Below are 24,047 nucleotides of genomic sequence, written 5' to 3'. Positions count from 1 at the left end.
GCTTGGCCTGAGCTCAGAGTAAGATAAGGAACCCTGGTCCAGTCATTCAGACACACACCAGACCCTGAGTTGCGTACCTTTTCAAAGTGCCAATCACAGAGTAACTTTCCCTAAGCTTTTTGTGTGATTCGACAGAGGTAATACTTTATTCTGTCCCGTGTTATGTTAGCTTATAGGGAATGTGATCCTGAAGAAGTACTGGTGTATAGTCTTCGGAGGAAGGTCATTTGAATGATCTGAGCCTGGCACTCGCCGCTTTGACTCACTGACAGAAATACACTACCGTGAGACGTTAAATTCGTAATTTTCAACCTCTCTTTGACAAGGGCCTCATTTACAAGGTAGTAACGGCAGTGAACACAACCCTTGTGGATTCTTGTTAGGGTACTGTAAGAAAATGATTATATGATTATAAAATAATGGCCTTTGCACTACAATTCCCATGAACAATTCACTTACTATACAGATTTACTGCCACTTTTACCCAAGGGTTCGAAAATATGCTTCGCCTCGGTTTTACAGATAGTGATCCAGTAGAAATGAACAGTATTTTACCGAGGCCCCCCTATTTGGCTGTAGCGGGAGCCAGTGTTTTCACCGTCCCCGTGAGAAGGAGCGATCAGATAAGACCTGTATATACAGCCCGGGCCAGGGGGCTGGAAGGCAGACAGCTCAGAGGTCATTTACTGTCTACTGCCAGCCTCTCACTGGGGGATATTGGATCCATGGCCAGTGAAGCATGTGTGTGTACAGCCGGAGCTCTCGGAGGCCTCGGCTCCCTCCTGGTGTGGGCCATCAGTCTGTCTCTGCAGCCACATAAAAGCAGAGTGCCAGCATCCGACCCCTCTCGCCCTGAGAATAATGGGCTCCCAGCGTTCGGTCCGACAGCACCGTGCCACGGCAGAATTCCTCTAATTAAATACCCTGATTATGAGATGCTGCCGCAGATGTACATTATGGATCATCCGTTAACAGCGCTGCTGAAAGAGCACCAAAAATCCCGGGCTGTGCCGCCCGCCCTTTGAAGAAGATGTACTTGATTTTATGCCATTGTTATACGCTAAGGGCGTGGCTTTGCTTGCCCTCGTTTGCAGTGAGAAGGCGAGGCTTTGTCAGGTAGAGGGCTAACTAAGGAGATGTCTCTCATCTGCGAAGAAGGAGCTCTGTCCGTCAATGCTTTGGGAGTGTGATTAACCTTTCAAAACCGCAGTAAGGCCATGGAAACGGGAAACGCCAACACCCGTCATAGACGTCTCATTAAATGTGTGCATTTGAACAAATATCGATGCTTTTGACAAGACTGATATTCTATTCAAACACTAATGCAAATGCTTACATTTCTGAGTGAGCAGTGTAGGGAACAAGACAAACAAATGGTTTGTATGCCGAATTTAAGAGGCTTCTGACAGATAACAGCAGACACGACTGCAAAGATCTCTAAACCAAAGCAGAGCAGGCGGCAGACATAATATTTCTAATATCCACATATGAAGGGCTGAAACTGGCTCGACATTCTTAGCATTCATGGCAGTCACTCACATGTTTGTGAATGCTGGCAATGTGACATTTGCCTCTCACCCACAATTCCATGGGTGCCAGTGCGCATTAACCTCCTACATTACACCGGATAAAGCACGTCGGATTTGCACTCATCTCCCCACAACATGGGAGTATACTATAAAACTCAGTAAGCTAGTTCTGCAGGCACTTTTTTTTTTGCAACATGCCACACATTTCAAATATACACCGGCAAGCGGGAATGAGCACGGCAGCCGTGGCTGTAGAAGCCGAATATGAGCTAACACAGAAATAGCCCTAACTGTTTAGTTCTGATTTAGATCAAATGAACGTGGACACAACCGAATGCTGTGCAGATAGATGGATCCAAACAGGTAAAAGGAATCTGATTTGCGCATTGCTGGGCATAGGTTAGACACAGTCTACATGTAATATTACTCTGGACTTCACTTGGACCTAAAATTATGTCTCCGTTTGCCTACAAGATTCCATCATGGCTTTCAACATCTGTTATAGATTCTGCTTTTCTCCTGAAGTGCAAGTAGTTTTGTTTTCTTTTCATGGCTATCAGCCATCGCTGTCTCCATATTCCTAGTAATGATGTTCAGCAATGCCTTCATCTCAGCTGTCAATTTTGTACCCCATATATGTAATACCTGCTTTTTGTAATAACATATTGAAGCAGACAATGCAGTGCAGCGCCAATTTAAAATAACTCAAAATGAGCAAGTTGACATTCTTCATCTAAAAGAAGGCAAAAATCAAAATGGTCTGGCCCACTGCATCATAAATAATTACACACTGAAAATATTTACCAGGCTTACTGAAATGTTTTCTTTTTTAAAGTATGAACCTATTTTGATATACCACTCTGAAATTTGAGCTGTAGTTGAAATAACTTTTATGTTCCATGTTATCATAGCCTATTATTAATGAGCTTAATGCACTGTTAATAACTTGATTCTTTATTAGAAGAATCAAGGTAATTTATGTCAGTGCAAATTAATTGCCATTTATAGACACTTGCTTGCAATCTGAATTAGCATTTTAATTAGCTGTGAAGTTAACAGTCAAAATAAAAATAATTGTTTATTGTTTCTAAGTATTAGAAGTACAACCCATAGCCAAGCCCAAAAGATGCTGATCTGAGAAGTAAGGAGGTTTAATATTAAATAAACACATATGAAATATATGTACTACAGAGATTGACTTTACAGTTATCAGTGGCTTGACTTCCTTGCTGTGAAGCTGCATTGTGTCTTGACTTCCTTATGTCTGGCTTACAATATTAATGTCTTCCTCTGTCTGTCTCAATGGGCAATAACTATATGAACAGTGGCCAAAACCAGGTGCCTACTATTCACACAGCTATAGCCTGGGGGTACCGCAAAGGCCAGGGACATATTTGTCAATGGTGGGCAAAGAGACTACACCTGCGTTCCACTACAACACTGAGTCCTGAGTACCATCTCTAACAAAGTGCATGAAAGATTCTCAACACGAGCACAGCTGGTTGCAGAACTAATTTATGGGTGCCCACCTCAAATGTTTCTGTGACAGTTCTTAACAACTGTTTCTATGACAGCTTCCTAACAACTGTTTCTATGACTTGAGTGTGCACTAAGACGTGGCTTGTGCTCTAGTTCCAGAAAGAAGCATACATTTAGTATATCTTTATAAAGCAGGTTGAATTTTTGTGTGTGTGTGTTCTGGATCAATTTGGCATGTAAACAGCCAACCATGCAATCAATCTCTTAGATTAGATTTTAGAAACATCCAATGTTCATGACAAGGCACCTCTCGAGAGAAATGCTCCCTTTTAAATACAGCTTTCTCTCACCTAGGCATTAGTCCATTGTTAGCATGAGTTTTGTACTGTCATTGCCTTGCCTAATTATGTCCAAATCGGCTCTTAGGTGATGGAGCAGCAATTCAGCGAGGGCCTCCAACCCTGCAGTTAAGCTAACTGCTAGCTCTAAAATATTAGCAATTTTCTGTAATTGTGGAAACTTGGCACCAAATCGTTCACAGCGTGACTCACCACAGGCTGAGGGCCAGGTTCCCCTCGGGCTGCTGTCTGATAAAGCACAAGGACTCCAGTTTCCTTCTGCTCTAATAGAAGATACTGCACAAACTCATCACAGTAAGCTTGATATTTGCAAACTGCTCATAGAAGTTCAGCAGTCTATTAGAGAGGGATCTGCTTAGTCACCCGGAGCTGACTTTTCATTAATTCAGCAAACTGTCATTAAAATTTCTTAAACGTTACAAAACAGCGCTCCAGTGGTTGCCTAATAAGGGGAAGCCACTGCCCTAAATGCTCCGAATCCTCTTTGTGTTTCAGATTAGACGCCTTCACGGTTTACATTCCTCAGTCATCATCTCCCTCACGTCTCACTAGGAGCACGTCGCTGTTTTTTCGTCTCCCTGAAGCTTAGAAGGTGAGAAATCCCAGAGCTGCACACCTGTCTGCTTCGACTTTATATGCATCTGCGAGTTTACTGAGCTTTGACGAGGATGTATGTCTTTTCTTGGCAGGCAATGGTAACACAATTCATTTCTACTGTGCTATCAAACATCATAAATAAGAGAAAAACAGACCAAAAATAATAATCAGTGAGACTGCGGCGGTCGGGCTCGGCGTGAACAAAACATGGACGAATAAAGATGTGCCCTGTGAAGGCTTGCACAGTCTCACCCTGTCATGCTGTGAAGCAGTAACTCGTATCTATAAGTTGTTTAGCCTCAAGATTCTGAGCAACCCATTTCTGGTGGCAAGGCTTTGATAAACATCACCAACAGCACCAACACCCATCACTCTCTCTCTCTCTCTCTCTCTCTCTCTCTCTCTCTCTCTCTCTCTCTCTCTCTCTCTCTCTCTCTCTCTCTCTCTCTCTCTCTCTCTCGCTCTCGCTCTCGCTCTCTCTCTGTCTCTCTCTGTCTCTGTCTCTCTCCCCACACCAATGCGCCGGCACCCAGGGCGACAGAAACAAGACACACGAATAATAAAAAATTGTTCTAAAATCCCACAACCTTTTCTAAAGCACTTCCAACTACGGTCATGAGCTTCCTCCGATTTTAATGCATTATGATTGCTTATGTGATAGATTTGCTTTCTCTGGGAATTTTTTGCTTTTGCCTTCTATTTGTGGTGGTGTCTGCCTGGCATTAGTGCAGGCCGTGGGAGGGAGAAACAGACGAGGTAAAAGTGGAGCTAACACGTTTTAGCTGAGTGCCATTTGGCTGCTCTTCAACAATTCAAAGGGAAAAAAAAAAAAAAAGAGCTCTTGTGACATTTTGTCATACATTAAGCTTGCCTTTCGGAGGAGGACCTGGTCAGCAATTTCCCCTCCCTTAAAACATGCTTACTCTTCATGTTTTTACAAAAATACTCAACATATACATTTGGCAGGATTAACTCGAGCCACCTTAGCGAGCATATGGAATGTTGGTCACAGTTAAAATCACATCATCTTTGGCATACTGTGAATATACACACAAATTCAATAACACGTGTTGAATGCGTATTCACACACGGCCACTACTGAAGCGACAACATGAAATAAGGCACCGCAATGATACGAGTGAAGGCTGATGAGGAAAATGTCCGTAACGACTGACTTGTGCGCTAATAAGATGTTAAGCAAATCTATTGAAAACGCTTCTCTTCTGATCAAAAATAATGGCAGTTAGCACAGACCCACCTGGGGATGGGAGAGGGCCACAACCCACCCAACTCAATACCCCTATAAAGGCTTCTACAGCTGTCAGCTCAATAATGCTCTGGCGGCTCTACAAGGCTCGCTGGCAGACAACCCTGAAACTCCCAGTAATCACCACTGACAACCATGTAAGAAATAAAAGAGATCGGTGGAACAGCAAAGAGAGGAACGGACAGATCGAGATGAACTTGGAAATCATCGCCGTATCTTACAGACGAGACATGGTGATAAGTAATCATTTGAAAAGAAAAGGACCCTAACCATTATATAGCTATTACTCCAATACAGAAAACATGGATACAATCTTTTTATCCAATACAAATCACCTACTGCCTTTGTTCCCCACTACCTGAGTTTTTTCACATCCCCTCTACAGGTTCCATAAATATTGCCTCATCTCAAACATAGAGGCGACCTGAGGCCTGGGTGAACCGGAATACATCCTGCCACAGTGAAAAGCACCTCTTTGCTGTACTACATCAAAGAAAAAAAGAATTATTTACACTGTCTATTAGGTGCTACTTTCTACATCATTTCTCTCATGGTTTACTCTAGACAGGCGTATGCTCTTAATCAATCACGTTGAAAGGAAAAATAACAGCACTAAATTAACCTTTTACATTCGGAAGATGGCTGGTAGCTTGAAACTTTCATTCTTTACTCTTCTAAGTACATACCTTTCATTTTAGATTTATTTCCTTTTGTAAATTAAATTTGATTTAAAAAAAAATGTGTTTTTGATGCATGATTTTCCAGACATTTAATTATGTGCCAAAGTAGCACATTTTAGACTTTGGCTATAAATTATTCTAATACAGCCAAATAAATCAAAGTCGATAAAGATAAATTGACATGGTTACTGCATTCAGAGCTTAGCTTCTGTGCATTCAGAGCTTCCTCACTGTTCTGGATCTGTGAATCTGGATCTATATTCTATATTTGGTTGAACTGAAAGGTAGTATACAAAAGGTAGTATTCAGAAGTAGTACACAGAAGTAGTACACAGATGGTAATGCACAGAAGTAGTACACAGAAGGTAGTGCACAGAAGTAGTACGCAGAAGGTAGTGCACAGAAGTAGTACGCAGAAGGTAGTGCACAGAAGTAGTACGCAGACGGTAGTGCGCAGAAGTAGTATGCAGAAGTAGTATACAGCCAGTAGTGCACAGAAGTAGTACGCAGAAGGTAGTGCACAGAAGTAGTACACAGAAGGTAGTGCACATAAGTAGTACACAGAAGTAGTACGCAGAAGGTAGTGCACAGAAGTAGTACGCAGAAGGTAGTGCACATAAGTAGTACACAGAAGTAGTACGCAGAAGGTAGTGCACAGAAGTAGTACGCAGAAGGTAGTGCACAGAAGTAGTATGCAGAAGGTAGTGCACAGAAGTAGTATGCAGAAGGTAGTGCGCAGAAGTAGTATGCAGAAGGTAGTATTCAGAAGTAGTACACAGAAGGTAGTATTCAGAAGTAGTACACAGAAGGTAGTATTCAGAAGTAGTACACAGAAGGCAGTGCAAGGAGACACAGATGTGTGAACATATGGAATTAACTTACCTTTACAAGAACGAACAGAATCAATCAAAACATGATGACATTAGAAAGATTAGAAAGATTTTGTTTATTTTTCGCCAGTTGTATTGAGTCTGGTATCAGGTGCCATTACATACATTATATAACAACATGAATTAATAGAACTGCCAAGATGTTAACATTTGCCAACACGCGTCCAAAAAAGCTTCACCACTAGTCCTGATCAGAGGCTTCAACCAGTGCAATGCGGAATCTAATCTGAACCGATTAGCAGCAGTGACAGAGGCGTCGTGCTGGAATAGGTAGGCGAGGAGTGTGTCCTAATCTTCATCACAGCCCTGGCAGTGCTGACTTCACCAAGCCCAGTCTCCCCAACACTGCAGTCATGTAGGACCAGGGAGGCTGTCATCAGTCACTGTTCCAATCTACATGTAGTCAGTGTGTTAGATAATTAGGGTGCCTGAGCAAAGTGTGTGTGTGTGTGTGTGTGTGTGTGTGCGCGTGCGTGTGCTCATGTTCTTTCTCTCCCTCATTCAGAGCCTGATTCTACACATCCATATTTCAACAAAGGCTTGCCAGGCTGTTGAAGGTGTTATTTGTTTCAGCTGAAGTTGCGTTTTTCCACTTCACTGTGTTTCTTAAGTGGGTCAGCCAAAACACCCACAACTACCCACCACCACCCCCAGCTCTGTCTCTCTCTCTCAGCGCAGAGCTAATTGTGTCCTACAACACGTCCTCCGTATAGCTTCAAACGTACTGCTGCTGGGTCTCTATTCTTCTCCATCATGAATAAATCCTCTTTTTGCTGGGATCTCTGGGCCCATGTGACATCAGGGGTGGAGTGAAAGACAATGAGCTCTTCTCACATCCTGTACCCCACCGACTCGCACTGCAGCGGGGGGGGAGTGGTTTTAACCTGTTCATACGCTACCTTCTCTCACTCCCTCTCTCACACATAAGCACGCACGAACACACAGACATGCTCCAACCATCTTACACACTGCCTTCATCGCACTCACACACTGTTCTTAGACTTGCCTTAAGCCTGACGGACTCCCCCAGACCAGAACAAGCCTGATATAGTATATGTGTTTGGAGAGCCATTTCCAGGTCGGCTCACACCGTCGTTCGGCAAACAGACTTGTCAACGAGAGGCTGCTGCTTCCACTCTCACAGGACTCGCTGCTGTCAATCAAACCTCAGAGCTGTGAGATTTACCCAGTCTCTACTTCAGAGTCCCCTACAGCAAAGTCAAATTCCCCCTCATTCTCCTCAAAGTAATCTACAGCACCACTGGCCAATTAATCAAGCCCCGCTAAGGTAGTCTACATATGCTAATATTAATGACGGCACAATTAAAATTCTGAACGTAGTGATTGATATAATTAGATAACTGGCAAGATCTGCAGAAAGAGTAATTGGAGGCCTTTTGCTGTGTTATTTTAAGTCACTAATGACACAGTCGCTCTCGGTGTGGTGTGAGGTGTTTCACTGGCAGCCGTTGCTGGTGTCAGAGTGTATGCCCTTCTCTCAGTCTCTCAGCGTCCTTTATGCCATCAGACTCAGCGAGTTGGCTCCGGCTTCTCTGACCTCACCCCAGGGCCCTTCCATTACCCGCAGGATTAACTTCAACATTAGCATGCTATTTTCCACCCCACGCCATTTCCCTCTTGCCATGTTGGATTTTGTCTGGTCTTATTGTTCCTTGCAGGCACAATTATTACAGGCAAGGAGACGCCGTTCTCGGGGGCGGCTGTTCCCGAACGACCGCCGAGGTCAGAGGTCACGCTAAGCCGTTAAAACAGCCGCAGAGGGGCGGAGAACCCCACCACCGAGGGTCCGGCGGGATTGGAGGGCACGGCGGGGCTGGCCCAAGGACCCACCCCTTCGCCGAGTAGGACCTCCGGATCCACGAAGAGAAAAAAAAAAAAACCGACTACCTTGGGAAGAGTCCTGGAGTGAGAGAGCACATGTCAAGAAGCCATCCTGGAAACCTGCTCCCAAGTTTAGCCTGCCGACTCCGTCCTCGCCGGCTGCTCTGAATGGGAGAGCCAATTTAGAAGCAAAGTCCTTTCACTTGGCGGTTTCGAAACGATCCCGCTCTTTTACCCATGACTGCAGTGTGCTTCAAATCAGCTAAAGATGAAAATGGCAGGTCTGGCTTGGGCAGTGTGCCCTGCTTGCTCCCTAAGCTTTGTGTGTAATGGGATTCCGCACTCGCCCTCAGCACACGCGGGCCGACTTTTTCTATTTCACCACTCCAGGAGACTGTTAAGACATTCACCCCCAGCCAGTCTGCAGATATGCCCACACCACTCAGCACTTCAGACAGGGATTATGGGTATGAGTTACACACCCATGAATTAGACGCTTAAAAAGTAGAAGAAGCCATTAAAAAAAATGTCTGAATGGAATCTTAAGGGATGGGTGAACATTTTAAATTGGTGCCCTGCTTATAAGACCAAAATTGCACACTTAATATATTAGCTTGTTTTGAAAAGTTGTCTCAAGGGCACTGGAGTAACTTCTGCCCAAATACACCTGTCAATCATCTCTCTGACACTCATAATTATGTAACATGCAGGTGCTTTTCTACATAAGCTCGATCTTTTCCCTGTCTCAATATGCAACACACACACACACACACACACACACACACACACACACACACACACACACACACACAACATTAGGTGGGAATTCCTCTCTGTTTTCCCTTTCTGTGATTCTTTTCCTCTTTCTTCCACTAGTATGTGTCTGGGTTGTGTAGTCTTGGCATTAAAAGACTCTTCTGCCTTGTAATTCAGCAGTGACATAAATCAAGAAACGCCACAAGCATAAAAAATCAGTCCAGTCTTCTGCAGGTCTGAGAAAACTATAGAAAACCATATTATAGAAGTTATAAATCTTGCTTGATGCGTGACTTATCTTTTCACATGACAGGTGTTCCTGTAGTGCACTTGTACAAACATATAAATGCAATGAAACTGCAGTCAGTTCTCAACTCTGCATGCTGTTGTCAGCTGACACTTAAATGCATGTCACAGGACGGTTGGTTCTACTGCCAATTAGTGGATTTTAGAAAGGGCCCTTTCACTTACAGATTTTGGTGAGAAAAACTTCCGTTTTAATGGTGTTTCTATCTTGAATTCATTTCAAAAGGAAATATTTATTTCTCACTTGGTTCCTCTAAGATGATCTATTTTAGATATGCAACTCATTGCGGAGTGGTTCTGCATTAACGGCCTATTTATTTTCGGATTGTTATATGGGCGCATACTTTGTTTACGACTCTGTTGCAGGGCCCTACGGCAAATGAGCCCTTGTTCTTAGCTGGTCTCTCCCTGCATAAACAAAGGTTTTCTTTTGAATGATTTGAGTGCAATGCAACATCACCAAGGGTTTTCTTTCTTTCTTTCTTGAATTACAAATTACACAAAGCAAGAGGTTGCTTTCAAGTGTTCAGCCACAAGTGGAAACAAAAAACCTGAAAGCACATAGTCCGAGTGCTCTTAGCTCCCGTGAGGAATCGATACGGACTAGAAATTATCACTCCGAAATCCTGCAGATGAGAATGTGGTCCAGGCAAACCCACCGAAAGGCCATTCGATGAATTAGTCACTGTTGATCAATGAGAAGGCAATTGTGCTCTCCCCGGCCGCGGCTGCTGTCTGTGTGCATGCTACGCGCTTTGCCGCTCATATCTCACAACCGCTTCTGAGGTGCAAGGTTTGTTTTCATTTATATAAAAGTGAACCTTATGCAATGGTGCGCAAGTACAGACGCACGGCAGCGAAAGACACCCAGACCGCCAAGGGCACCTTTGCAGGATGTAGGCTGGATATCGGCACTTCTCTGCAGATATGTGCAACTAAAACCTCTCTCCTTTTAACTCGGTTCCAATGCTTTGGGAAACGAAACGCACAAACTGGCTTGTCTTTTTTTTGGCAGGCTGCTGGTGCGTGCGACCAGAGCAAAAAACACTGCAGCTGCTGCTGGGCAGATCCCCTACCTTGTGGTGATATCTAGCTGGCCAGTGATGAAGGCGGATGATTATGCGGAGCGTACTTGCTGCACACATCTTTAAGGTGATTTTCAGCACCGGCATCACCACAGACATCACTGCGCTAACCATCAACCTTTAATCCCACACCCTCCGCCCAAACCTTTCCCCAAAGCCGCACCCTCTAAGGACGAGGCACACATCGCGCTTAGCCTGCGCTTCTACGTTATGCATGCAGGGAGGACCACCTCCGTGTGCAGAGGCTTCCTGATTGGTTAATATAGCCAGACCGTGGAGAAAGGGGGCCAAATAGCGCCCAGGACAGTCACTAAGACCTATTAGCTGGTTCTCAGAGGAACTACTTTAGTGGTAGCAATGAGGACGCAAACACGGAGCAGCTGAAGTGTTCGTAAAATAAATTGCTCACATCAGTGGGAATCTCTGTCTAACTGAAGTGAAATGTTATCGACAAGCAAAAATGTACATAAAAGGTTGCATGTGTTTCTAAAATTAGTTGGAAACGCATGTACAATGTCCAGTATAATTATAAGAAACTTAAAATATGAGACTATATCATCCTGTAACTATGATTGCTATTGTAAGTGTTAAGATAGGACTGTTCCGCAACAATCTTCTACCAAGGTGGTTCATAGTTATGTTATTTTTGCCAGAATAAATCAGAAAAGCAGTAGTCCCCTCTGAAACAATAAATAATGCTTCTTTTAATCTTAAATTAGAAACACTACATCACTATACTTGTATCATTTTTCTACAGAACATTTGATTCACATTTCTTTCTTTTAAACATTTATGTATGCTTACCCTATCATTATATTTTGAATAAGATGTTTTCTGAGTAAGATGCTTTGTTTTGTTTTTTTTGTCTGTGGTAATAACTCACAACTGCTGCAGGAGACATAGATTAAGTTATAATTAGCCTAGAACATCCCATTAATAAATTACAAATCTATGCTGATTTTATTTGCTGCTGGGTTTGACTTTTTTGGCACATAATGATAGGAGAGAGAAAAAGTCACTGAGGTACCTCACTGTGTTCTGTGCAAATGTCACCTCCACCCCACTGCAGAGAGACCTGGATATCCACACATGGGAGAGAAAGCACCACATCATCAAAAAACAAAACAGTGCTTCCATCCCTGCAGGAGGTCAGTGGAGAGGGCTAATTCCACCCACGCTTATTCCCAAGGCTCCCGTGGGGAGGAGCACCGAGGCAATTCCTGATCGACTGTTTACACCTGAATTATGTGACAAAGCACCAGAGACTGGAATGCATATCAGATCAGCATCACATAAAATCAACTGACAGTATAAACATAGACTGAGTCAGACAAATCTGAATACTGGGTTAAAGGATTTCATTATTAGGAGATGAATAGTTGTTTAATGGATTTCATTATTAGAAGATGAATACTCGTTTAATGGATTTCATCATTAGAATATGGAGATGAGTTCGTGAAAATAGTGTATCTGGTGGTCAATGAAAGATTATTGGGTTTTTAATTCACCTTCCAAGTCTGTACAAATTTATATAACTAGCTCCCACTGAATGTTTTCAGTCTACTGTAGCATGAATTATCCGTAGCTTTCAGAAGCATTTTATTTACTGGCAACAGATACATAGCACATACGTAAGTGCCACCTTCCTTAGGAGTATCGGTTAGACCCTGTGTGTAAGCCAGTTTTGCATTTCAGTCATTTAGGTAAAATGGTTTGTTTATCTTGCATCTGAGTTTACATCTATTTTTTTTTTAATTCAAGAGAGTGAATTCAACAAATGAGTAGTCCAGTTTTGATGACCTTGCTTTTAGATAAGTGCACAGCAGTTTCATCGAGAAGCTTTGAATTCACCTAAAAAACCCAGAGGGTTTCACGTTTCTCATCACAGTGTGGTCCTTGCGTGGGCACACACGAGCTTGAGTATGGGCTAGAAATCGCAAGCCACGTAAACTCAGACAGGGACTCTGTGCCTTTGATTCCTGTAGCTGTGCTGAGTGTCTGTTTCGAGAGCAAAAAGGACAAGGCAGCTTCCCAGAGCAGGAGCTCGGATGGGTCCCTGGCTCTATCTGCAGTAGGAGGCTCATGCCATGAATGCCAAACAGGCAGAGCAGCAGCGAGCAGAGGCCAGGGAGTCCTGGAAACAGCATGTCGCTTGGGCACAAGCAACCGCAGAGGCCAGTTCCCCGGGGACGAGGGGAGTAGCCCCAGTGACCGGTTCCCCGGGGACGAGGGGAGTAGCCCCAGTGACCGGTTCCCCGGGGACGAGGGGAGTAGCCCCAGTGACCGGTTCCCCGGGGACGAGGGGAGTAGCCCCAGTGACCGGTTCCCCGGGGATGAGGGGAGTAGCCCCAGAAGCCACAAATATTAATAGGAGATCTGGGGGAGCAGCCATAGGCGGATGCACTTTGACATCAGTGTGAGAATAGACGAAGCAATAATTTTTTACTAAAAGCAACCCCGTTGTTCGAAGAGGAGGTCGCCGTCAGGCGTAAGAACCGCTGAAGCTTTACATCAGAATGTCTTATGACCTATAAGAGTAAATGTTCAGCAAAAAAAACTAACACATCACTATTTCATTAAAACCCACTGAACCGTTGCCTTCGCTTGCTATTTCCTGCTATAAAACCTGCTGCCAGTATCCACACAGGTGGGTGTCGAAAGACATCTGACACCTAATAAGATTCAATCTCCAAACAATGAAAAGTGAGGCACTTCAGCTAAATGCTGTGAGGCTTCCACGACAGACACGACGGGCTCGTTAATTCGCTTCACTTTGCTATGGGCGATGACTTTCTCGACTCACAGCAGCACTCGATTCCACCGTCCTGTCACCGGTGCACGGCGGCGAAATGTTACTGTTTCTAATTAGCTATTCTCGCTCGGAACGGGTTGTGTCAGCGGCCGGTGCCGTCAACCGGTTCCGCCCCATGGCTTCCGCCTCTCTTCCTCCAGTGATCACAGGCCAGCGTCCCGACCGGGCAGAGGGCTGGGGTCTGAAACGAGCTAATGCCCACATCTGCAGCGCGGGGTTGGCCAACAGCTGGGCCGCTGCTGGTGCAATCATAAGTCTGGAACTGCTTCTGGGTAATGAGCCCAGGACAGAGCTTACGTGCCGGGCTCTGATTAGTTCACAGAGAGAGCTGGGCCGCCAGTTCAAAGATCTGCTGACGAAGAAGGGGCATAAAGCACATGAGTGCGTTACTGCGGCTCTCCACTGTACTCTCTCAAAAGCCACCTGAGTCATGTTAAATTAATAAGTGCTAAGAGGTGAGAAAGTTGGTGGCTTAACGCTGAAGCCTAGAATACCTCTGACCCATGCAATGGAATGTCATTTGCTTGGGAGAAAATGAATTCTTATTTCCCAGAGTGCAGCAGGTGCGCGGCAAAGGGGTATGCGTATCCCTCCCCTACCATTTCAAACAGATCGTGCATTGCAGTAGTTTGACGAGCAGTACAAACTCAGCCATACCTATGATTCTAGAATCAGTCACTGTTCAACTGAGCACTGGAATGGGCAATATGAGTAGTTGTAGGGGAACAATAGTCAGCAGTGGATGTGGCGGTCGTTACTTCTCCTGAGCGGCCGCCGTCCGGGGCTTTTCTCACGTAATCGTTTTAAAGGTTTAACGAGAACGGTGCGAAAAGTAAGAATTCTTCTCGTGATCAGCAATCCTGTGGGTGGATTCGGTCTGTGGATCAGAGAGGGTGGTTGAAAGAAAATGGTGAGAACCGCGCAAAAACAAACAGTTACGAGCAAGAAAATCGCCTCTAAATTCAACGCTGGTATACAGAATGACATTGCACAGTCCACCGGTTATTGGTCTGTGTCTCAAACGACCTGTAATAAATAAAGACCATGATGCGCCCTCGTGTTGTCAAAAAAGTGCAAGAAAGAGCATGTCCAGTGGATAAAGGAAAAATCAGACTCTTAAGGAGTGGCTGATTGGATAATTTTACATTCTTTTTGCATCATGTGGAAGGATCAAAAATTAGATGCAGGAAACCCAGTTTATGGAGCCAAGATGTTTGGCGTCAACAGAATAAGTGGGCTTCTTTAAGACCCCAACACCACAGAAGGGCAAACAAAAAACAGTGACTGCAATCAATACACTGAAGTGTATTATTAGTCTTTAAAAAAAAAACCTCCTAACAAGAGGTATTTTAAAGTGGGCTAGAGAATGAATGAGACAGAGAAAGAGCACAGAGAGGTTTGCACAAAAATGTGCAAGAAAGAGAAAGACAGAGAGAGAGAATCCCTTTTATTAGCCACCTACCATGCTGCAAGCCTAAAATCAACCTGTTAGCTGGCGCCGACTGCTTCTGCACTTCCCCATCTGCCCAGGTAGAGACGCAGGGGGTGGGAACAGCATGGAAGAGCGATTTAAACTAATACAGTGTATTATTTAGCAGCGACTCTGCAACGCACACATTGCTCCATGGTGCCACTTTCGTATATAGCACACCCAGCAACCGGTAACGCTCAGGTGATTTCAGACTGTTCTGAAGGCCAGAGGAGCGCAACCCGCCACTAGATAGATGTACCTAATAAACCGGCAATTCACTGTATATGGAAGCTTCCCGCGTGAATTGGTGCACTGGTGCGCCGTTCGAGTGTCTCTTTGCTCTCATTAGCATATTCAATCAAAGGCCTGCCTGTGCAAGAATCGCATTTGATCCATCTTATCACGCCATCTCTCCAGAGGAGCGGGCCCCTTTAAACACGGGGAAGGAGGGGAGAAGCCGCGCTGAGCGCGTCCCCGGCGAACGAGCTCCAGGCTGAGCGGCGCTCGTCACACCGAGGCGAGCGCCGCTCCTATCAGCTCATCAATTAAGCCGCATGCTAATTGGATTATAAATCAGAGAAGGTGCGGGGAAAGAGATGAATTGCAGAGCCGCTGATACGAGATGGGGATCCTCAGATGTGAGAGGTGGGCAATGGTTATTGTTGGAGCAGTAAGTGGCCTATTTCCAGTAATGTCAGATTACATAAACATGATGGACAGGAGAGACTGGGAGGGAGGGAGAGAAAGGGAGAGGGGGAGAGGGAGAGGGAGGGAGAGAAAGGGAGAGGGGGAGAGGGAGATAAGGAAGGAGGGAGGGAATAGGCAGGGATGGAGAGAGAGGCAGAGGGTGGGAAAGACAGGCAGGGAGAAACACAGGGAGCTTGTAGCAGTTGCAGCAGCATTCAGAGCTCATTGACATGGGCTGCATGTCTTTCGCAAGAGAAAATAATTGTATGTCTGGGGACCAAAGGATGCTTCGAAGGTGAGAGGTCCGTGAAAAAGAAAGACCAATTGTGATATCGATAATTCTTTCTTTCTCTCTCTCTCTCTCTCTCTCTCTCTCTCTCTCTCTCTCTCTCTCACACACACACACATTTCTTCCCAAATGAATAAAAACTGTTTAATGAGTCCTGGCCTGGAAGGATAACCTCTGCTTCACTCTACACGCCAGTCCTTTTTTTTCCGAGCCAATTCGTCATGAGCGAAAATGAACATTTCACCTGATCATGTGCTTCCTTTTCTCCAGATGTATTGTATCAGGCTCTACAGTATGTAACAAAATCTTTGGATGAAGACAGGAGGCCTAATTCCTCACCCTCTCAAAATGATATACCACATGCTGGCATGCAATATATGTGCACGGATTACTGCAGGATCTGTATCAATAGCAAAGAGTTCAATTATTTTAAATGTGTCATCTCCCCCTTTGGGCGTTGCGGGTCCCGTAGAATAAAGAACTATGTGGATTTGTTTTGTATTCATTTTGTCTGCGTTGTTCTTTGGTTATCTGCCCTTCATTCATTCCATCTGTGTCTGGCTCCCCCTTATCTACAAGTATATTTATATTCCGTGTGTTCCTGTCTTCATTGTCAGTCATCGTGGCGGTGTTTGTCTCCATGCGCTAGCGTCTCTCGGTGTTTCTATATTAGTCCTTGCATCGCTGTGTGTTTTTTGCATCCTTTATGTTTCCTAGCGTTTCACGATCTCCTGGTATTTTGACCTTGGACTGTCTCATGCTTCTCCGTAATGGTTTAGCCCTCAATAAACACTGCACGACTCCATGATCGCATCCCTGCTCTCTCCCGGGACTCGTCGCGGCATGGAGGAAAGAGGCTCCTATCCCAGCGTATTTACTCAAATGCACAAAGGATCCCCATCAGCCAGTGCAGTCTGAAGCACAGGCCGGTCCTCCAGCGTGCCTAACTGCAGGAGAATACAGCAAACATCGCGTCATGCTCAGCCCTAAACAGCATGGCGATGTACCTTATTGGAAAATACGGTAATTTAAAACAGGGACCACCATTAGCGGTATTTAACAACAACAAAAAAACACGAACAGCTGACAAACACAAATGGGCATTTGTCCTGCTGGCGGCAGGAACAGCATGCGGCTCACGGGGTGTCTGTGAAGCCATGCGGCTCTGCTGTAGAATACAAATCAATTGCGCTTTACGTTGCACCCTACCTGAGCATAATCGATACGTGCTACAAATATTACAAGAGGTACTGAAATATGAAATAGCACCTTGGGAGCCTCCTGTGACGCAGAGCACCACAGACCAGCGCCGCGGAGCTGCAAAGCGGAAGGGCTGTTTATTGTGTCGGTATCAGGTCTGATATTAGTGTATAATCACCGTAAGGTTATTGTCTCGGTTGACTGTCTGTCTGGTGCCTGCTGGGTGAGATGCCTGTTCGGTGCCTCTAAATAAAACTCAGCCGTTGGCAGAGCTGAAGTAGGGTGCTGTGTGCTTGTGGAGTAGGTCTTAGCCACAGGCCAGAGGCAGAGGAGAGTACTTTATCTCTGTCTGCAGGGAAGGAGAGAGGGAGGGAGAGAGAAAGAGAGAAAGAGCAATAGCTACCTGTGCTTGCAATATCCAATACACACTCTCTCTCTCTCTCTCTCTCTCTCTCTCTCTCTCTCTTCCCTTCTCTCCCATGATAAATGACAGGTGTAGATTAGAAAACAAAGACCCTCTGCTCAACAAACTCAGTCTCAGTCCGGCAGTCTCCAGCTGGCCGTGCAGGCGTTAGAAGGCCCTGAGCGCACCTTGCGATGGGGAAGACTTGGGTGGACACGCCTCTCAGCGCTCCACGCCATGGGGAGCGCCCTTGGCGCTCCATGCCATGGCAGAATGACGCCAGGGTAATGGATTAAAAAGGGAATGCGAGCCCGGCAGGAGAGGGGCTGAAATTAGGGTCTGGCTTAGGGCTCCTCCTGCCTCGACAAGACGCCGTTCATATGCCTCGCACGCAAGGCCGAAAGACAGGGATCAAGTGGGGTGGCTTCTCAGTCCACTGCGTTTTATTGGCTATCAGCTGTGTGCCAGGGCACTTGTCAAGATGAGACTGAAATGCAGGAAGATAAAAGCAGGTTTCAGGGACTGGCACCGCCCAGCGCTGCCGTTCTACCACAACACCGCACCCCTCACGCCCACTCCGCCCGGTGCATGTTCACGGAAACGGGACCGTAACAAGATTTTTAGCTTCTCCTCAGAGTCTGGTTGCAGCTTTTCCAAGGCACATAATTCAATTGCGTAATATATAGCGAAATAGGGGCTGAGGATGTACCGGTTTACAAGGTGCTCCAGAAAGAAAGCAGCTGCATATCACGGTGATGTAAACCCACGCGACTCTACGTGCCATTCGTGGATTAAACATGTGCGGGTCGCCGCTGCCTCCAAACGGGTAGAAACCGTTTGAGATGTAAATCAGTTTATACGAGTGCATTTGGCCTCTAAAACCAAAGTAATACAGGAACCACTCAGTAAAAACCGTATGCGAGCGCTTATTGCATAAAGATGATCCATTTCAATTTGAGAAGCTCTTTGTAGAGGGAAAAGGGATCCAGACTCAGGCCTGTATGTTCAGTCATGCAGTCATGCCTTAGAGCACAGATGCTATTTCTATCCTTCGCATATGCTCTCCTGTTGTGGACACACACTGTCACATGAGTCCTGTGCCTTCTTTTAACTCGAAGAACTCGGTTTAGATACTTTGAGATTTTTAATTAGAATAGAAACAGGGACACAGTTTGTTCACGGGGGGTGGGGTGGGGGGGGGGGGAAATTAGGTTTGAAACATATAAGTAAGCGGCTGAGCTTAGTTATGGCTGTGACACCACTTCCACACGGCCTTGGGTTTTTGCGCTCATAGAGAGAAAAGAGTCATTGGTCAAAGAAGGCTGACGTAATTATTTACTTCTCAAAGGGCAGGTGCTAGCCTGTTGGCTTCCTTTAATCATCTGTTCCCAACGTACTCAAAAGAGCAGTCGGACTCAACATGTTAATTATTGAGAATCCAAGTCGAAACGAATTGATTGACAGGTCGGCTCAAGAGAGGGAGTGGCATGCGAGTCTCCAAGGAGCTATTAAGTCAACACGCAGCTGCCAGTTTCCTTTCGCTCTACTCTCTTATCGTGTCAAAGAGAGCCAGTCTGACCTTAAAGGATCAATGTGGCTAAATGTTACATTACAATAAGCCCACTGTATAGCTAGTTCCCTCTAGCCCTGTCAAACAACCATGCATGTACAGAGAACACGTCCGAGCAAAATTCTGTTAGCTTGCGAACGGGCGAGACCGGTTCCAATCCCTGGTCAAAGGGCACGGCGTCCCAAGTCCCCTTATTGCAGAATACCTCTGTGCGTTTAGTGGGTGGAGGGCGGAGGCGTTGCCGCCGGAAGGGTCCCGACGAGGCTACCACGGCTATAACGGCTAAGACTCTGCAAAAGACACTAATTAAAAGCGAGCCCACCACCTGTCAGGCTGGAACGGGGAGGCTATCAGCTGCCGGAACAGAGAGGCAGGCAGGCAGGCAGGCAGGCAGGCAAGGCAAGGCAAGGCGTCAGAGTTGAGGGTCCAGGCACCCCATCCTGCCCTGAGCACGGTCCCAGAAGGAGCCTGCTGTCTGCTGCTGGTTCCGCCTGTACTGTACACGACACGGAGTGGCACAGGGGGTACGTGGAAGTCTTTGAAAGCAGATGGCCGAGCCGCAAAGGCTACCAGAGGTACAGATCAAATTAAGCCTTGCATGTATGGAGGACATGTGTGATGCAACTGGGGGAAGAGATGATCCCTCCACACGGCATGATACGAACTGCAGCTCTAAAAAAAAAAACCCTCTGCGAAACCAGAGAAAAGCCAGCGACTCTGGATCCTGAATGTAATTACTGCTATTGATTTACAATTGACCGCAAATTTCAGCCATTAATTAAGCCTGGGTCTAGGTGGGGAAAGACTGTAGCCAAACAAGCCTCTCTCAGAGAGCGGGGAAGTGGAGAAAGAGTGGCAGGGCTCTCCGATCGAACAGCTCGGAAGCGACGCTGTCCGCAGGGATCTGGATATGGTCTCTGTTCTGAGAAGCCATCTTAACCACTGGAGTTTCGCCCAGTCTGTACGAGACAAGGGCAGACTCGGCGACGCAGGTCCATCACAGCGGATCATCCATCACGAGGTGAAACGTATAGCGCAGTGCCACGGCAACTCGATTATCCTACTGCGAATTGAACTAGGACTTTTACAAATCAAGTTTCGCACACATTGGTGTCTTTCTAATTTACATCCAGCCGTGTGTGTATATATATATATATGGAAGAAGGTGACAGTGTAGTAGAATGTGGTTTGAGTTATGGCAGTCCCTGGCACTTCATAACACGGGGCACTGAGGCTGGGTGCCATCCAGTGCCACCCCAGGGCTCTCTTTCATGCCACAGGTGAAGGAACACGTGCAGCTTGGTGGGGTAGAAACCCGGTGGGCGGGTTCGAGGCTGCCACATGCTTGGCAGTGCCCGCTGTGCGCGCAGCAACCGACCCCTCCCTTTTGGCATCTTTGGATATATATTTTTATATTTTTAAACATGTTGACAACACCGGGGATTAAGGCAGTTTCATACACTGGAAATTATGCTTTGATGCATTTGCCTTTCACATGGGTAATTTCAATCAGTGATGTCAGTTTGAAATTCACCATTGGAAGCAGCCTGGAGCAGAGTTGTTGCTAACTACGAAACCTTGTTCACATTGAAAAGAAAAAAGAAAAAAAAGCACGTGAGCCTGCATGTTTAGAAGTCACTTCCCCGAAATAAGGCGTCTAATCTGGCTAACGAAGAGTCCTGACAAAGTATTTTGGAAGTTTGTATGAAGTTCGGATTGGGTGGCTCAATTTTTGAGTGAGTTATCAATCCACCAGAAAAGGGCTAGTGACAGACATCTTTAAAAAAATAAAAAATAAAAAGAGTTCTCACTGGAAGTCCCGCCACAATAGCAGCGCACGGCGTGGAGCTGAGAGAATGCACACTCAACCTCAAGCAGCTTCAGAAAAGAAATACATTTTAATGCATGACACATTTACCATAGAGGGACATCCATTTATGTGCAAAAAACATTCTATACCTGGATGTAAAAGTACTTACCACTCCCCTCGTGTACATATAAGGCTCTATATGTAAAAAGGAGAGACTCTTTCTGTAAATAGTCCTGTTAAATGAAAGCTGTTCCAGGCTTTGGGCTCATGTCTCCTCTCCCTCTCAGCCTTTTCCCGCTCCTTCCCAATGAAATTCTGACATCATTTAAGTGCCACTTTCTGCCAAATCACCTGCCAGGCCTCTGTTCGGAGCCAGATTGCCTTCTCTCTCGCCAGCATAATCATCCGCTCGGAGAGAGCGCTCGCGCGCGCGCGCAGACATGTGGCGGCTGAAAATGACTGCTTTTATCAGCTTTCTAGGCATGCCCCTTTTAAAGTAAGGTATGTGTGGCCTCCAATAAAACGCAGGCCCAGGTTAATGACAGGCCTGGCTACGCGCCCGGGGGAACGGAGAGGGAGAAGGGGAGGCAGAGCACTCAGCCCCTGCGCGGTGGCGTGCGCAGAGCAACCGGCCCCTGAGTGGTTGCGTGAACATGACGTACACAGAGAACATGGGGGGGGGGGGGGTCAACGCACGCGCGTGTGGCCGGGATCTGGGCGGGGCCCTGCGGCGGACGCGCATTGCCGCAGGCCCGCGGACGTGGCGTTAGCGCGCTATTTAAAGGACGGCGCGTGACGCGGAGGGCCGCTCGGAGGACAGAGGGCCCCGCCGCGAGCGCGTGTGAGGGGCGCGGAGATCTGGAGGCGGGCGCTGGCTTTCGGGCAGACTCGCCCAGCACGACAACATAAGGAGCCATCCGGCACCATGTGCTTTTTCCCTCGGACAGTTGGATCCGTTTCCCGGAGAACAACACGTCCCAGACAGCCCCCACCTCGGTGGGAAAGGTGGGGAGAAAGTGAGCCACAGAGTGTTCATTTAAAAGAGAGAGAGAGAGAGAGAGAATGAACTGCTAACACGTTGACCTTGTCTCTTTCGGACGAGTGCTGCTGCGAAGGGATGCAGTCAGCTCCTCGTTTGCTCACGCCGAGCCCAAAGCCCAATCAATTGCGATCGAAGTAGGTCATCATCTTCTTCTAGTACACACTGGTCTCTCTGCATCCGCGCAGTCTCTCTCTCGCTCCTTCTCTTCCCTCCGCTCCATCACTCGCTCTTTCTCTCTAAGACGCCTCGCACCTCTTCCTCCCGCTGCCTCTGCCTCTGTCTCCCTCCATCTACGTCTGTCTCTCGCGCTCGCTCTCGCGCTCTCTCGCTCTCGCGCGCTCGCTCTCGCTCTCCCGCTCGCGCTCGCTCTCGCTCTCCCGCTCTCTCGCGCTCGCTCTCGCTCTCCCGCACTCGCTCTCGCTCTCCCGCTCTCTCCCGCTCGCTCTCGCTCTCCCGCTCTCTCCCGCTCGCTCTCACTCTCTCGCGCTCGCTCTCCCGCTCTCTCCCGCTCGCTCTCGCTCTCCCGCTCTCTCGCGCTTGCTCTCCTGCTCTCTCGCGCTCGCTCTCCCGCTCTCTCGCTCGCACCCTCCCGGTCTCCCCCCCCCACACTCTCTTTTTCTCTTCTGTTTTTCCCTTTCCCTCTTTTGCTGCCCTCCGGCCTCTCTTGCCAGCCAAGGAAGTGGCTTGCTCGCACAGCTCGCTGCTATCTAGAGCAGGAAGGCTGTGGGCACCGCCAGCTAAGGAAGAGAGAGCAGCCACCGGCCACAGGAAGAGCACGAAGAGCGCGCACATATTTGGCTTGACTGGACTGCAACGCAAGCTGCTCAGACAGTTCCACGTGATCTTCCCCGCGACGTCAACCTCCAGCGCTCATTCCCACAGCACTACTGCGCCCCATGAATTAATAAACACTGCCTGACACAGTAAAAGCCTTATTTAAGCATCGTGGCTTTTTGACAGCAATGCGTAGACGCCACCACGGCCCGGTAACTGAAATGCTACGCTGGAGCCACGTAGCCACTAGAGTGCCGTGTGTGCTCTGATAAATAGTACGCAGCCCTGAAGTGGTTGCCGTGGGCAAACAGGAGCATGAATTGCTGTGTACTTCAAATGAAATGGTCACAGTCCTGTTGTTTCTAATGCTGGCGATAAACAAAAACACAGATTTCATCTTTCAGGGCCCGTGACGGCTACACTGACAGCACCAAGACATCAATGTCAAAGAAAAAAAAACACGAAAAGGGAAAAAAGGAAATGCTACCGTACTACAGTACTACAGTACTATGCTAAATGCCACAGTACTACAGTACTGTGCTAAATGCTACCGTACTACAGTAATACAGTACTATGCTAAATGCCACAGTACTACAGTACTGTGCTAAATGCTACCGCACTACAGTAATACAGTACTATGCTAAATGCCACAATACTACAGTAATACCGCACTATGCTAAATGCCACAATACTACAGTACTACAGTACTATGCTAAATGCCACAATACTACAGTACTACAGTACTATGCTAAATGCTACAGTACTACAGTACTATGCTAAATGCCACAATACTACAGTACTATGCTAAATGCCACAGTACTACAGTACTATGCTAAATGCCACAGTACTACAGTACTATGCTAAATGCCACAGTACTACAGTACTATGCTAAATGCCACAGTACTGCAGTACTATGCTGAATGCCACAATACTACAGTACTATGCTAAATGCCACAGTACTACAGTACTATGCTAAATGCCACAGTACTACAGTACTATGCTAAATGCCACAGTACTACAGTACTGTGCTAAATGCTACAGTACTACAGTAATACAGTACTATGCTAATTGCCACAGTACTACAGTACTGTGCTAAATGCCACAATACTACAGTACTACAGTACTATGCTAAATGCCACAGTACTACAGTACTATGCTAAATGCCACAATACTACAGTACTATGCTAAATGCCACAGTA

The 24,047-nt window shown here is 46.5% G+C and overlaps 1 protein-coding gene and 1 long non-coding RNA gene across 13 annotated transcripts in view; one reads left to right on the top strand and one right to left on the bottom strand.

Annotated features, from left to right (window-relative positions):
• The window catches only part of nrxn2a (neurexin 2a), a 213,227-nt gene that overhangs the window by 30,771 nt on the left and 158,409 nt on the right, over nt 1-24,047 (bottom strand). The gene's annotated exons all lie outside the window — the stretch shown is intronic.
• LOC145658913 (uncharacterized) lies at nt 372-4,435 on the top strand. The gene is made up of 3 exons (XR_014124762.1): nt 372-1,892; nt 3,863-3,959; nt 4,057-4,435. It is a non-coding gene; the product is annotated as an uncharacterized LOC145658913 (long non-coding RNA).

The sequence above is a fragment of the Electrophorus electricus genome, chromosome 8, assembly GCF_041902795.1.
Source record: "Electrophorus electricus isolate QZ-2024a chromosome 8, ASM4190279v1, whole genome shotgun sequence".
NCBI classification, from domain to species: domain Eukaryota; kingdom Metazoa; phylum Chordata; class Actinopteri; order Gymnotiformes; family Gymnotidae; genus Electrophorus; species Electrophorus electricus.
The sequence above is the reverse complement of the archived record's forward strand: the minus strand, read 5'-3'. Positions and strand labels throughout refer to the sequence as shown.